The sequence below is a fragment of the Notechis scutatus genome, chromosome 2 (assembly GCF_049901735.1).
Source record: "Notechis scutatus isolate UNSWTSFEM ecotype Mainland chromosome 2, rNotScu1.2, whole genome shotgun sequence".
NCBI classification, from domain to species: Eukaryota; Metazoa; Chordata; class Lepidosauria; order Squamata; family Elapidae; genus Notechis; species Notechis scutatus.
This window is the reverse complement of record NC_142010.1, coordinates 54098178-54112938: the sequence shown is the minus strand read 5'-3', so window position 1 is coordinate 54112938 and position 14761 is coordinate 54098178. Positions and strand designations below refer to the sequence as shown.

General features: G+C 36.2%; 1 protein-coding gene across 4 annotated transcripts in view; it reads right to left on the bottom strand.

Moving 5' to 3' along the window:
* The window catches only part of ERC2 (ELKS/RAB6-interacting/CAST family member 2), a 664972-nt gene that overhangs the window by 285904 nt on the left and 364307 nt on the right, over positions 1–14761 (bottom strand). The gene's annotated exons all lie outside the window — the stretch shown is intronic.

The following is a 14761-nucleotide window of genomic DNA, read 5'->3' as shown; positions in this document are numbered from 1 at the left end:
TGGAGCAAAGGTCATACATTGATTGTGAGTGGATGTGTCAGAAGTGGAAGAGAACTTATTCAGAACTCACATTTGTAACACTGATATTACATAAGATAGGATTACTTAATTAACCAAACTTTAAGATGAAACTTCAACTTATTATTGTTGAAATTCTTGTTGAAATAGTTAAGTGAATTAATCCATTTTTAGTTTTAATAATATCCTAAATCATAAACTAACCAAAGCAAAATTGCAGTGGGCTCACACAGTGTGCTAAACCACAGACGCACTAAGTGTACCAGGAAATATCACCAGGAATTCTGCCACAGAATGAAGGTTTAAACTAATTGAAGTACCTATGTTGTAAGCATGCACTTAAACATAATGAATAATGTAAATAATGTAAATATTTTTAACATAGGATAGAGCTATGTTTTCTCTTTCTATTTTCATCTTTCTCCTGAAGCATACTTTCCCCTGGAAATTTCACAGGTCCCCAACTTTTTTAGCTATCCAAAAGGCAATAAAGAGCTGGATCTTCCTGAGATGCTGAAGGAGATTGACATAGAAGTGTGTAGATGCAGAGGTGGTATTCAGCAGGTTCTGACCAGTTCTGGAAAACCAGTAGTGGAAATTTTGAGTAGTTCGGAGAATCAGAAAATACCACCTCTGACAGGAGATTCTACAGTATCCTTCCCCTGCCATGCCCACCAAGCCATGCCCACAGAACCGGTAGTAAAAAAAAATGAATCCCACCACTGATGGTGTTGATGGTATCCTACGAAGATTGCTGTGGCACTAAGGTTTTTGTCTTTCCTTTTCAATGTTTTGTTTTTAATTTTTTGTGATTTTATTGTTGTGAGCTTCCTATATTTATGCTCTAAGATAGATGGCAAAACAAATCTTTTAAATAAATATGCTTCTTTGAACTATGGAACAGACTAAGGGGACAACTCCCATTATCCCTCACAACCTGAACCAGTAAATTCTCTGCATTATTAGAAAAGGTGCTGTAGCCTTTCAGACTGAAGTCCACTGAGCCCATGGTCAAAAGTACTAATTAGTGGGCAAGATAAGAAAATAAAATCACTGGAAATGGACTTTCTATAGCAGGATACTCCAAACTTGGCAACTTTAAGACTTGTAGACTTCAATTCCTAGAAATCCCCACCAGCCATGCTGACTGAGGAATTCTGGGAGTTGAAGTTCACAAGTCTTAAAGTTGCCAAGTTTGGACATCCCTGTTCTACAGAGTCTATAGACAAGGTATTTATGAGTAGTTAAATTCTCTGGGGCTGGTGAATCTAAACAGCTTGTCTGGTTGTCTTAGGATAATCAAGTTTGAGAATGCATCTTAAGGACAATGACTAGCCAGCAAAAGAACATGCACACGTTCACCCGAGAACATATCCTACAGGGAGAATCTATATTGTTTTAAAAAACAAAGAGAAATTGTTCACTATGTTCTCTTTTCAGAATTACAGTGTCACGTTCAGCCTTCAAGAGAATATTCTTATTTTTCAGGACAGTTTACTTCAAAGACAATTCCTCTCGATGGAAAACAATTAAGCTTGTGATTTCCTCCCCTCAACTCCCCCAGACATTGCTTTAAAGAAACTCTGCAAGTGTAGCCAAGCCACTCTTTAGGCGGTGCTAAAGTATGGTGCTGTCAGAATGGCTTTTCTGGTTAATGTCAATAGCACTATGTATAAAAGGTGACTAAAGTGTGTACAAATGTTGATCTTTGGAGAAAGCATGCCTATAATCATACACACATCCACTATTTCATCCACCAGGTTGACTGCAAGAAGAAAGGGCAAAATACATTTTTTAAAGACAAAATACAGTTCCTAGCACACTTGCTAGGTTGTAAGTCACAATGGGAATTCCTCTGCAATCTGTTGAAATGATGAGACTCATCCAATAAATTTTTGTAAAGCATCCAAAAGACCAAAAGGGTAGCTACAAAGCTTATTATCCTTACAAACAGACCTACAACACATCCACTATTTAAGCAACTGTTCAAAGTTACAACAGCATGAGAAAAAGTGACTTATGACTATCTTTCACACTTGTGACCATTGTAGCATCGCCACAGTCATGTGATTTACATTCAGATGCTTATCAACTGATTCATATTTATGATGGTCTCAGTATCCCGGGATCATGTGATCCCCTTTTGCAACTTTCTGGCAAACAAAGTAAATGGGGAAGCCAGATTCATTTAACAACTGTGTTACTAACTTAACAACTGCAATGGTTCACTTAACTAGTGTGGCAAGAAAAGTCATAAAATGGGACAAAGCTCGCTTAACAAATTTCTCACTTAGCAACATGAATTTTGGGCTCAATTGTGGTTGTAAGTCAAGGAGTATTTGTAAAGCTAGATTCAACATTTATGGACTAAAGATATAAAACACAGTACAGTAAAAGAAGATTGCATGAGTGATCTACTTTCCAATTAAACATGAATTTATAGTGACAATAAAATGCAATCTAAGTTAGAAATGTTACCTTGCTGTGATTTGAATAAGAACGAACCTTCTGTGTAATATTAAGCATTTCTCCTATTTAGTCTTACAGCATGGTTGGAATAAAGTTGTCTAGTTTATTTCTGTGTGATAACCTCATCAAAAACTAAAGTAATTCAATCAATTTTGGGTCCATGGGAATCATATATACTTGTACTACCAGTATCTCTGTAGACAAATATTTCTTTTTACATGTAAACCAAAAATCTAGTTAATAAAGTAGTATGTTACTATATTTTATACTATACTATACTACTATTACTATTAATACTCTCATCACTCCTTATCACCCATCCCCTCCCACTTGTGACTATGTGACTGTAACTTTGTCACTTGTATTTATATGGACTGTTTCCTAGTATGATTTGATTGCTTATTGTACCCTATGACTATCATTAAGTGTTATACCTTTTCTTTTATGTATACAGAGAGCATTTGCATCAAGACAAATTCCTTGTGTGTCCAATCACACTTGGCCAATAAAGAATTCTATTCTATTCTATTCTATTCTACTTATTCCATGAAAGAAAGATATGTAAATTGTATCATCTTCACAGAAATACCAGAAGCCACAAAAAAAGCTCAGGGCCTTCGGCTTCTGGGTATTAGTATGAAGTATCCATATCCTGCTGTGTATTCCCAACATCTGATATTAAAGCAAATTCCATCCATGTGCTGAATCTGTTTTCTTTTCAAGCAGGGCTGGACAAACATCCAGCTGTTCACTTTGAAAACTATTACTACTGAATGCAACTGTGCATCTCAGGTGTTACTGATGCTTTTAAGGATTTTTTTCTCCCCTCAAAGATTTGACTTTAGTGGTTGAAGAGCGTAGTGGGTGGCCTGGAAGCTCATCGCAAACCCACAACTGCAATATTTTTTTTTTGCATGATAGATGAGAGAAACTGACTTGGAATCTTATAGACTGAAAATTATCACCAAGCATGTCCTTTTTCAGCTAGTCATAACCTTATTGATAGTTTGGTCAGATAAAATGTTCAAAAGGTTATTTATACCAAAGGAAAGTCTTCCAAATCTTTTCCTATTAAAAAAAAAATCTTCAACCTTAACTACCTGATGATACTAAAGCTTCCTTTAGCTCTTAGAAGAAGAAGGAAGTATAGGAAGCAGCAAAAGACAAAGAAAACTGGAGAGGGGCAGAATAAATTGGATTCAGACAGATTTCAGTTAACTTGATTCTGGTTTATGAAACTGATTCTGGTTTATGAAACTCACATGTTCAAGCACCCCTGCTTTTAATTTCTCACCCATCTGTACATCAAGACTACATGGTGGCATTTGATTTCTAATACTTCCAAGCATTTTGAGAGGTGGATAGGTTAGGGTTTTAAACCAAGTACTGTAACCTGAAACTTCACTTCTATCTTGATTCAGACTAGCTGAATTGAATCAGACACTTTTAGAGGAAGTCTAAATGTGAAGGGTAAAATCTCCCCCCATCCACACATTTGAAAGAATTCAACTTTTGACAAAAAATTAATTACCTTTTTCTCATGCTAACTGAGGTGTTAACAGCCTACGGTATGAAAGACACACCTGCAGCTTTTAGAAACTCCATGGAAAAGATAATTACAGCCATTGCTAAATCTGAGCTTTGAAATGCAGAGCCCCCTAGGGCAGAAAGAAAAATGCAACTTTCTCTTCATAGCTGGGAGGTCTCCCTTTTATTTCAGGGAGGGGGCTTTGAAATTTGCCTAAAAATAGCAGGTCCTGGATTATTTTTAAAAATGTATTTTCTGGGCAAAGGGGCATACAGTATCGCCAGGCAAAGAAATGGATTACTCCACGATTTTTATTTTCTAAGGACTTTATAAACCCTTAGAAAATAAAAGTAGAGGCATTCTTTTTTTAGTTATATATTTTATTTTATTCAATACAAGGTAAAATACAAAATTCTGAAAAAATATATCCAAAAGATGACAAACAAAAAACTAAAAAAAACACAAAACAATCAAAACATTAAAAAGGTGTATCAAAAAAGGCCCAGATATACATTTTATTTCCCTCTAGTTGAATAGTGATTAATATATTACTACAACAATAGTTTGTAGGGGTGGGAGGCCTAAAGGCATTTTTGAAAATATTATTTTAGAAATAGAAAATAATAATTATTGTTACTGCAGCTTATCACTTTCTTTTTCATATTTCACACTAAAATAAACTTTTAAAATGTCAGAATCAAGAGCAAGCTATGACAAACATGTTAACATCACTGCAGTTCCTCTTGTACTGAGCAGGATTACTAGAATAAGAACAAAAACATTGTCTGTGAATGATAGATTCCCCAAAAATACATGTTGCTGTTCTGACCCAAACCTTGTTCCAAGGAAACAAACACGAAACAGAGGTAACAGCAAAACCTTTTAATGATTCTTTATGAATTCTGTTCCTTCATGGTTAAAAGGTTGTTTCAAACTAGTTATCTCTGATAAGAACGAGCCTTGCCAAGGTTGTACAAGGTTGCCAAGAATACTAGATAAAGTTACTGACATTTGAAATTAGAGAACAAGAAGATAAACAATTTTATATGATATGGGATTTGTTTTATCAATGGTTGGACAAAAAGACATGGTAATGTAATAGACAAGATAATTCTGTGATAGAAATTTAATAGATTGATATAAAACATAATATAGACACATACAACCATTGGTTGAAAGTATAACATAAATTTTAAGATAAAATTTGGAATATCTTGTATAAAATGAAGGAATAAATAGTTTAATCATGGATGATTAATAACTGATAAATATATAAACATATGTTAGTTTGACAATGTGAAAATTGATATAAACTGTGTGTAATGACTACAAAAGGATAGTACAAAAGATTTATAACCAACTGACACACTGTATGTATATAAAATGGAAGATGGTTTTATGTTTTTATGTTTTGTATGTGTATGTTTGTCTTAAAAAATAAAAATTCTTTTTTTAAAAAAAGAATACTAGATAAAGTTACTAAGAAATATTTCAAACACAAAGAGTCTCCAAATACCAACCAAGATACTCCGAACATCCACAGGGCTTGAGTGCAAAAACTTCTTTGCTTCCTGCAAATAACTCTCAGTTTCTCAGCTGGCTTTTGTCTCTTAAGGGAGAGGCCATTACCTTGCAGCCTTACTCCCAAGTCACCCATGCTGCTGCCGCTGCTCTTTCCTTTGAGCAGCCCTGAGTGCATGCACACTGGGCACAGGCTCCTTGCGGACCTCTTCATCACTGCTGCCAGGCTCCACAATCTCTGAAGGCAGCATTCCACTCCCTGATGGTCCTGGCCCCATCCCTGCATCACATGCAGACCCCTAATCTGAGTCTTCGCTCTCCAAGACCTCACCCATCTGCACCTGCTGCCGGCGAACCACAATAGTTGCACCATAGGAAAGACATGGCCCCTTCTAGCCACACTCTACTCCTATGACAAATGTCTGGTCTGGGGCCTGGTTATCTGAGGTCCACCGAGGACCTCAGTGCTGTAATATTATGTTTAGGGGAGATTCTAACTTAGATGTGTTCAGTCATAATCAGCAAGCCACCTCTAATCTATATTTATCTTAAGAGATATCGAGAAGAAAACATATAAGTTCTCTGCATATGCCTGAATATTCTAAATCTAGTCAAGAAAATTAAGCTGTTGGTGTACATTGATTTATTCATACAAGAGTAATAAAGGAGTTCATGTTATGAACTTGGCCTGTAACTGCCGCACAAAATGCATTGGATTAAATTAATTTGCTGTGAAATCTTTCATTATAGATAAATATAAGTAAAGTTTGATTTGACCCAAGCTCAACTCCTAATGAATTCATGAGCTTATTCATGTAGTTTCCTGAAAACAATCCAGGAATGGTTTGCTATCATCTTCTGGGATATATTTCATGCTCCCAGTGAAGCGTACAACCTGGCAATTTTTTGATGATCTCTCATTCAATTCTAACCAGATTTGACCCAGCTTAGTATTTTTTTTTTTTTAATCAGCAAAGTAGTTGGTGGGAACAACCTGAAGAAGAAGGTAAAATCACAGGTCATAGAGACTGATGGACTTTCTGCAGAGTGTATAGACAAGATATCTAAGGCAGAAGAATTTTGTTCATATTAACATTTTGTGCACCTCATTGATAATCAATGACAAACTTCTGCGTACACATAAAATAAAGTTGTTATGTTTGCTATACTCTAACTAAAGACCTTATATTGGATGTCAGATTCCAACTTAAATTAACCACTGTACTTATTATATTTCACCATGATAAACTATAGCTGACTCCCAGAATTATATTTATATAATTATAAATATATTTCATTATATTTATATAATTGGTAAAGTAGAATTATATTTCCTTGGTACTTGTCCTTCAGATTTTTAGAAGATTTTTAGAAGAGAACGTAGTAAAAGTTTCATCAGTGAACAATGATGACATTATCACAACTCAGCATTAAAGCATATCATTGGATATCCATTTCACAAAGGATGCCAATGATATTCTGATACATTATTTGAAACACTTACATAGACTTTACTGAGAGCAGGATTCATGGCAATATCAAGAAATATTTTCATTTTAAAGGCCTAGGGACATATGCAGGATTGTTGCAGGATTTGGTCTAGTCTAAAGAAAAGAAGGACTTGGGGTGGGGGGCACATGACACTAGTATTCCAGTATTTGAGAGGCTGTCACAAAGAGGAGAGGGTTAATTTATTTTCCAAAGCACAAGAAGGCAGGACAAGAAACAATGGATGGAAAGTAATCAAGGAGAGAAGCAACATGGAATTGAGAAGAAACAGCGAGAGGACAATTAGCCAGTGGAACAGCTTGCCTTCAGACATTGTGGGCACTTCGTCACTGGAGGTTTTTAAGAAGAGACTGGACAGTCACTTGTCTGAAATAATATAGGATCTCCTGCTTGAGCAGGGAGCTGGACTAGAAGACCTCCAAGGTCCCTTCCAGCTCTATTCTGATTCATTATGGAGAGGGGGGGAGGGAGGGAGGGAGAGGGAGAGAGAGATAGAGGTTTTCTTTCTCTATATTTATCTTTGGGAGTGTCTGTGAGTACAAATATAAGCAGTAGATGTAGAACAAGTTATTTCCATAGATAATGGGGGGTGGGGGAGAAATATTTTTAATATAATCCCAGGGAATGAGGTTAATCTAAGTATTACATAGCTGCACTGGAAATAAAATTTATTTCACAGACAGCTCTGACCTTGCTGATGGCAGAAGCAGGAATGGAATGCATAGATAATTATCCTTAAGACCAGACAATGTTTCTTAATATCACCTTTTACTTCCAACATTCCAGTCTGAAACAGAGTTTATTTATTAAAGGATTTAGCACTTTAGATGCCATATTGCCTGGAAGCCCACCAATTTCCATTCCCAAATATCCAATTTCTCCAATTTCTAGTTGCATGAATAAGACTCTTCGGGATCAGATCTGGCCAGTAAGGACAAGCACTAAAATACTTTTTTTTTTCATTGCCATAATTTCCATTGAAAACACTTTCAAAATAAAATAAATATTGGACAATCTTCAATAATATGTAATGTATTGTTCCTTTATCTGTGAAGGGCAGGAAACATCACAAGCATTTATGGCTGGATATTTTTACATTTGCCTGGATTACGATCAATTAGAGCACAATTATTCTAATTTACTGAAGAAATTTTCAAGTCAGAAATTTTCAGATGAGCCACAGATATGATGTCCATTTTTCTTTTAGTATGACCTAAAAATCATACATTGATCTTTTTTCTGACTTGGCTCTTTTCAGTATATGCTAATGTTTGATAGATGATTGTGAATTGCTTCAAGTATAATTTGTCCAGTAACTGTACACTTTCCTTAGAAATTTATGATTATTATGCCAAAGGTTATATTAAATACAAAAATCAGAGCCAACCAAGATATAATGAGAAATGCATGATTACATACTGATCTTTCTGAACTTTAAAAATATAGTGTGGGGGACTTCCGGTTTGAAGGGCTTTGGCAACAGACAGAAATCCGCGATCGTGTGCGGTTTCTGTCTGGGCTCGCCGCTGGAGCGCCCCGAGCTGGATGGTTTCGGGGCTAAGCCACCCCGTAGAGGTGGTGAAGAGGGGGGAGACTGCCAGCAGGGTCAAGGAGAGCCACATCTCTCCTCCTCAGCTGGCCATTACTCCCTTTCCCGAAGGCAGTTGCAGCAGTGGTCAGAAATGGCCACCACAAAGAAGAACTTGACCGGAAAAGAATGTGCAGGAGGAAGATAAGAAGTGAAAGTTTTGGCTGACCGGGTTAAATTGTACAAGCAACAACTAAGGTACCCTGGAATTTAAACTTACAAAAAATAACATCGCTCCCAAAGAAGAGTCGGAAGCAGTGAAGAAAAGTGAAAAGGGAAAGGTCTGGCTTTTTTTTTCTTCTCTCTCCTTCCCTATACTGACAACTAAGAGACTTAAATAAGAAATCAGAAAAATCCACTTTGACATCAATAGGCAATTAAGCTGAAAATAAAACAAAATGCCAAAGGGATAATAAAGATTTCTGGACATTAAAATTTTTCTTTTTCATAAGCAGGAAGGGAGAGAAAAAGAATAAGGGCAGGATCTGGAAGAGGGAGGAGACTGCCTGGAATTAAAAAGAATCTACAGTAAAACTTCAACAAGACTTCTAAAAGATACATTTTAACTGAAACTTTGCAACTAAATAGTAACCCTAGGAAGAGAAAGTGAAAAAAAAGAGCAAAAAAGAAACAGCTTGCGTGTATTTGGATTATTTGGTGATCTTTGGATTCTTGGTTATTATATTTGAATGACTAAAATCAATCAGGTGGTTGTTTAAAAATTTATACAATGGCACCACTTCTGGATGAATTGAAAATGGAACTTAAAAAGTACAAAGAAGATGCACAAGAAGGGAAGGGTTCTTTTGGCTTCATTTTTTAATTCTTAGAAATGGAGATTTGGAACTATGAGAAACAACAAGAAAAGACTGCAAAACAAGAAGACTGGGACAAAGAAGAAGCCATCTTTAATGAACAAGCAATTTTATGTGGGGAAGAAAAAGGAAAGGGGGGAAAGAGAATGGAGAATTTAAGACTTAAAAAACAACCAAAGAAAAGAAAAATAATTTGAAAAATAAGTATAATACTGGAAAGCAACAGAAAAGGGGAATACAGAAGAGAGAAATAGAGGTAGAGAGACAAGGGGGTAAAAAGGGGAGAGAGAAGAAGAGAGGGAAGAAGGAAAGGAAAAGAAGTTACAAAGGACTGGAGCAAGATACAGAGAAACAGGACCTATTTAGAGATAATGGGTGAAAATCTAACTGAAAAAGGGATTCTGTAAAGGTATATAAGATTGTATTGTTATATTAGTAATAGAAATAACTTTAGAAAATTGGAAACAACGCATGATTAAAATGAGGGATAAAATAGTTAGTGTAATTTAGTGAAATGTTTGTGAATAAAATAAGTGAAATATGAGAAAATTGAGAAAATTGAATTAGGAAGGAACGGGAACATTTTAATTAGTTAATGTTTTATAAAATATAAGTGAAGGGGGGGAATTAACTATGGAAAGCTTATAATTGTTCCCATAGAAGTATGATATTTAATTGAAAAGTAATGTTAAAGATGTTAAGACTTTAATGAATATTAATATTAATGATAGAATTGAATTGGAATGGAATGTTGTTTTAATTATATACATTTATATTTTTTCTTTTTTTAAGAATACAGTGTGTATTTTAAGAATGTACCAAGCAGAATCCGAATGGAAGTTATGTATTATATTGAATGTTACAACTTTAGGGAAAAGATATAAAGTCGTCATACTCCAATCAGTAACTACAGGAGAAATTTTGTTTAATGAGAAAAGATAATAGATAATTGAAACAGGACAGACAAAAAATATAAATACAATGATTTGAATTGAGATGAGATAATTAAAATAAAATTGAGAAAATTAAAAGAGGGGAGAAGCTATGCAGAAAATGTAAAATAGTAATAAGATATGGAACAGAATATAAAAATGAGCATGAACCTGAATTTGTGTCTGTACGAAGAAATGTAACCCAGGATTACACTACTTTCAAAAAAGATGCTTTATTTGTATTTTTTTCCTCTTTGTGAAAACTCAAATAAAATTTACAAATAGATAGATAGATAGATAGATAGATAGATAGATAGATAGATAGATAGATAGATAGATAGATAGAGCGGGGAAAATTCTGATCCAGATCATATTGCAAGTAGAAAACAAATAGCATTTCCAAAAGATATTTTTCATCAGGAATGTGATACACAAGGAAAACCTCAGTTCATTCTCAATACCCTACAATCAGTATCCAGTGCTATATGAATGCTGAAATTCTTATTTAAAACAAAAACAAAAAGAGGTTGCAGTCATGTGCTTGTTGTCAAATCTAGTTGGTCTTTTCTCTTGAATATCTCTAACAGCATTCAGATGGTAACCCAAATGCTTTAGTGCAATAAATGGCAGAGTCTTTATATTGGATCAAAGTCATCACAGCATCCCGTTACACTGTTAAAATAGCATAGCTTATTATATTATCTTATATGTTAGGTTCTAACTACTGGGCTTCTAAGTATTCCTCTGGTTTTTGATACTCCTTTCAGGACTATTCATTTTCTTATTTCACTGTCAAGGTTTTTAAATTGTTTTTAATGTCCATTTCACATAATAAGGTTTAAATCCTTTGTAGAGCATCTACAAACTAACTTGGAGAAGTCTATTTTTACAGCTTGCAAAATAAAATTTCAGCAAGTCCCTTAGGAAGCACAATGGCTTGCATGGTTATAGGATACTGAGTTGGAGATGAGCAAACCCACATTTGAGACCTGAGTGCTGCTGTGGGGCAGGGTGCACTCCTATCCTTTGCTCCAGCTCCTGCTGAGGACATGAAAAGAGCCCCCAACTAGGTGTACCCCAGGCAATGATGATGTCACCAACTAATCCTTTCAACCCCGGAAATGCCTCGGTGCTTTTGACACAAGTGTGACATGAGCCTATCCCTGGGACCACTACAGAGGTGGTATTCAGCAGGTTCTGATCAGTTCTGGAGAACAGGCAGCGGAAATTTTGAGTAGTTTGGAGAACCAGCAAATACCACCTTTGACAAGATTTTACAGTATCCTTCACCTGCCACGCCCACCAAGCCACAGAACCGGTAGTAAAAAAATGTGAATCCCATCACTGGACCACTAAATATATAAAGTTCCCTATCTTGGTCTCTGGGTATTTCATTCTGCTATCAAAGGACAACATCTACCAGAGATAAATGATTTTTAAAAATTGTGGGAATAATTTTCTGATTTTAGGATATTTGGTATTTCTTGGAAATTTCTCTAGGATTTGCTTATTGAAGGAATGAGCAGTAAAAAGAAACAAACTTTGCTGAAAAAATATCTCATGAAGAAGGACATTATCATATATTCATTGATGTAAATGAAAACCCAATCATTAAAACCAGTAACCCATGGCCTCAACTAATAACGCTTTCCAATAAGTAAAAACACATTCGTTCATAGCAAAATGCAACTGCATGGCTAGGTTGCCTGTACAAGATCTATTCATGAGGGGATATGAAACTAAAGTATGTAAGTTTTTCTGGTGGCTTACATTAATTGATTTTATCCCCTCCAATAAACTCACTGTAGTTTCATTGCAAATACTTGATTTGGAAAATCAAGCTGGAAAGAGAACTTCGCACTTGGAAAACCAGCACCTGTATTACCATGGTTTCATAATATTATTACACTGCAGATAGTAGGCTTTTAAAACTTCCCATGGGATTGTATCTAAGAATTGTAAGGCAGTAAATGTTTATTTAAAAGCATTTATTAACTACAAATATGTAGAATGAAAAACAGCAACATTATAGCATTTGTTTTGCAATTTGGACTAAATAGCAGTGTTTAGTTATTAGTAAAAAAAATAGTTCCCAAGTCTTTCAGTCTTTATGATTTGAAGGTTATTCTCTCTAAAGCTTGCTAGGTGGGGCCTCTCTGAAGTTACTTCATGCACTTTGGTGAAAAAACAAATCTGGTAACATTGCCAACTTTAAAAGCCGATACAAAAAGCTATGCTACCAGATAAAAACTGAATGCACTAATTATCACATTAAACAAGAGGAAAACCTTCTACACACAAATTCCACCCGTGCTTTCTACAATTTTGTAAACAACAAACTAAAAGACTCAAGGTCCATCCCACCCCTAAAACAACCAAATGGTAAAGACTGCAACGATGACACCATCAAAGCAAACTTCTTTAACACATTCTTTGGCTCAGTATTTGTAAACAGCAATGGATCAAGCCCAGTACTTCCTAGTCGAACCACAGACAACTACAATGATCAAATAAACATCAATTTTACAGAAGACATTGTTGAAAAAGCACTGCGCAATCTAAAACCATCCCTATCTATTGGACCGGACGGAATATGTGCCTACTTCTTAAAAAAGCTACCCACTGCCATAGCCAAACCTCTAAGCATAATCTTTGAAAAATCTTTCAGGACCAGCTCCTTGCAAAACTATGGTCACAAGCCAAGGTCATCCCCATCTTCAAAAAGGGAGATCCCAGCCTAGTTTAAAATTACAGACCAATCTCCTTATGCTGCAAAGTCCATGACCTGTAAAGTCATGGAATCAATTATTAACCAATCCATTATCCTCCACTCAGAGGCAAACAACCTACTCTCTAATAAACAATTTGGTTTCAGAAAAAAAACTATCCTGTAATCTGCAATTCTTACACTGCAAAAACATATAGACTACACAACTCGATCAGGGTAAAGCAATAGACGCAATCTATATAGACTTCTGTAAAGTCTTTGATTCAGTGGTACACGACAAACTACTACTAAAACTAAAATCCTATGGTATCTCTGGACACCTGCATAACTGGATAAAAGCATTCCTGTCAAACAGACAACAAATGGTCAAAATTGGGAGCGTCCTATCAAATTCTGTACCTGTCAACAGCGGTGTCCCCCAAGGCAGTGTTCTAGGACCAACTCTCTTCATACTCTGCATAAATGACCTCTGTGATCATATTAAGAGCAACTGCGTTCTCTTCGTTGATGATGTAAAGCTATTCAACACCACAGACAATACTACTACCCTCCAAAAAGACCTTGACTATGTATCAGAATGGTCAATCAAATGGCAACTTCAAATCTCAACAAATAAATGCTCTGTCTTACATATTGGCAAAAAAAATCAGAAAATAAAGTACAAGCTAAATAGTCAAGACCTTGTTGAGGATCCAAACTTTGTCAAGGACCTTGGAGTACTCATCTCTAATGATCTAAGTGCTAGAGCCCACTGTAACTACATCGCCAAAAAGGCATTAAGAGTTGTTAATCTAATCCTACGTAGCTTCTTCTCTGGTAATATCACACTACTACCTAGAGCATACAAAACATTTGCTAGACCAATACTTGAATACAGCTCATCAGTCTGGAACCCATATCATGTATCTGATATTAACACAATTGAAAAAGTCCAGAAATATTTCACAAGAAGAGTTCTCCGCTCCTCTACTCATTGCAGAATACCTTATGCCACCAGACTTGAAACTCTAGACCTAAAAAACCTAGAACTACACCGCCTCCGGTCCGACCTAAATATAGTATATAAAATCACATATTGCAATGTCCTACCTGCAAATGAATATTTCAGCTTTAATCATAATAATACAAGAGCACACAATAGATACAAACTCAAGGTTAACCGCACCAAACTTGACTGCAAAAAATATGACTTCAGCAACAGAGTGGTCAATGTTTGGAATACTCTACCTCAGGGATCCCCAACCTTTTCGACGCGCGCCCAGTTCCGGCGTCAGCTGGCGCCCTGACCCGGTTCCAGCGTCAGCTGGCGCCGCCATCTTTTTGCGAAAAATCACTTCCGGTGACGTCACGGAAGTGATTTTTCGTCAAAAATAGCGGCGCCAGCGCTTCTGGTGAGCTTTTCGGGTAGAAATGGCTTTCTACCGGAAAAGCTCACGCGCTGGCGCCGCCATCTTTTGACGAAAATCTGCTTTTTTACCAAAAAGATGGCGGCGCCAGCAACCAGCGGCCCAGTAAGGCTTGTTCCATGCCGGTGCCGGTCCGCGGACCGGCGGTTGGGGACCCCTGCTCTACCTGACTCTGTGGTTTCTTCCCCTAACCCCAAAAACTTTAACCTTATACTGTCTACTATTGACTTTACCCCCTTCCTAAGAG